This window comes from Pecten maximus, chromosome 1, assembly GCF_902652985.1.
Source record: "Pecten maximus chromosome 1, xPecMax1.1, whole genome shotgun sequence".
NCBI lineage: Eukaryota > Metazoa > Mollusca > Bivalvia > Pectinida > Pectinidae > Pecten > Pecten maximus.
The window spans coordinates 16,828,564-16,831,011 of NC_047015.1; positions in this window are offsets into that span (position 1 = coordinate 16,828,564).

Below are 2,448 nucleotides of genomic sequence, written 5' to 3' on the forward strand. Positions count from 1 at the left end.
TGGTTAGTGAGAAGAAGTCGAAAATGCAAATTGATTACATGACAAGACAATGGACAACGGACGCCAGACAAAAGACAATCACAATAGGTCACCTGAGACAGGTGACCTGAAAACCTTAGAATTCATATACATGTATGTACATATCATTTCATATTAGATTTTAAATCTACCAAGGTAATTTAAGATGGAAAGTTGTACATTTAACGGGATCAGTGAAATTTGACACCCGAAGGTTTTGTGTCTAGGATTTATGTATACACAGTGAAGATACATTTACAATTTCATTATAAAGTGCAATATGTAAACATGTAACACATTCCAGTCATGACTTGAGAAAGACCATTTTGAATTTGAAACCTAACATCATTATTTTGTGCATAGAGTAATTGATATTTACATACACATTTCCAAATTCATATGGATTTTTCATTGATTTTATGAATACATGACAAGTCCAGTATATTGTTTTCTATTGTGTAACTTTTTGTGCAATGAGTAAAGCTGATCTTATTATCTTACATACATATATATTTTTAAATTCAATTTTATATTCAAACATATGTATGAAGTCTTATTTTGAAATAATACTCATAGGTAAGACATTTGATATATAAGAATTGTTTTTTTCACATTTTATTTACTAATCTACACAAACTTGCTGGCCAAATAATAATAAAAATTATCAACTAATGCAAAGCTGTTGTGTTGTTTTTTTACCATTGGGATATCAGAAAAAATATCTCAAATGTTGCCACCTTTCTGTATTGGGGCAAGTCCCAGAATAACACCAAATACACCATGTACCAAATCTCGGATGGTGCCCACTTTAGTTTTGGGAATATACTACATGTAGTACTTGATGGTGTTGTGTTTATTTTAGTTGGGTACTGATATTCCTCGTCTTTAAGAATAGTTCTACAGTATAACTCTTGTTTGAGCATGGTTTTTCCTCCGTTGAATACTTTGTTTACCTTTAGTATAATCATATTGGAGCATGTAATTCTTATGGACTTCAAGTTTTTCAGTAACTGAATTTCCTCAAAACCTGTAAGTAACAGTGGTTACCTATGTTAGCTAATGTTGAATGCAAATTACAGAATATTTATTTACACAGTAAAACCTTCATAAACCAAACATATGGTGGGATAATTAGGTAACAGAATCTGTGGGCTCCAAACTATAAAGGCATTTATCATAAAACTGGTTCCTTCTGCCATGTCATAAATATCGCAAGACACCTGTAATAACACTATTGGGATGTCATTATAAATATGTGACGTCACACGATTGTCTAGGTAGACGGAAACGTCCCTTTGGAGCTGTACTTCGCCTGTCTTATGTAGAAATGAAAATTGAAAGTTTTTTGCTTATATCCTCATAAAAAGTAGTTATGTGATAAACAGAATCTTACACTCATGGCTTTACCATATGAAATTTATTTAACGGGTTCAATAATTAAGGATTAACATCAATTATTTTTTCTGTTATACAGTCATAACATAAACAAGAGGCCCAGGGGCCTTAACGGTCATCTGACTCTAAATTAAAAACCTTATATAATTGTAGTATGTATTCTCTGTAGCAAGTATATAGTGGCACCGTTTGCCATGGTGGCCATCTTGGATTTCTGACTGACCCAATAAATAACAACACTTGGTAAGGGCCATCTCGTGAATCATTTCTGGTAAGTTACAGCTGAATCCCATTCGGGGAATTTGAGAAGAAGTTTAAAATAGGCATTGTTCAGGAAAACCATGATTGCACAATCATGTTACAAATGGCCGCCATGGCTGCCAAGTCAATAATTTTACGAGGCGGAAAAATATTAACAATTTGTTGGCACTCCTTCCTTAAAATCCTCACCAATTTCCAACTCAATGGCACCAGTGGAACTGGAGAGGAAGCTTAAAATGTTTTTTCAAGATGGTTGCCATGGTGGCCATCTTGGATTTCTGGCCGACCCGATAAATAACAACACTTGGTAAGGGCCATCTCAGGATAATTTCTGGTAAGTTAGGGCTGAATCCCACTGATGGAATTTGAGAAGAAGTTTGAAATAGGTGTTGTTCAGGAAAACCATGATTGCGCAATCATGTTACAAAATGGCCACCATTGCTGCCATTTCAAAGTTTTTACGAGGCCGAAAAAATAACAACACTATGTTGGCTCGCCTTCCTTGACATCCTCACCAATTTCCAGTTCAATGGCACCAATGGAACTGGAGAAGAAGTTTAAAATGTGTTTTTCAAGATGGCTGCCATGGTGGCCATCTTGTGTTTCAGACCAACCCGAAAAATAACAACACTTGGTCGGGATCATATCAGGATCAATTCAGGCAAGTTTCAGCTCAATAGCACTGGTGGAACTGGAGAAGAAGTTTAAAATGTGTTTTTCAAGATGGCGGCTATGGCGGCCATCTTGGATTTCGGACCGACCCGAAAAATAACA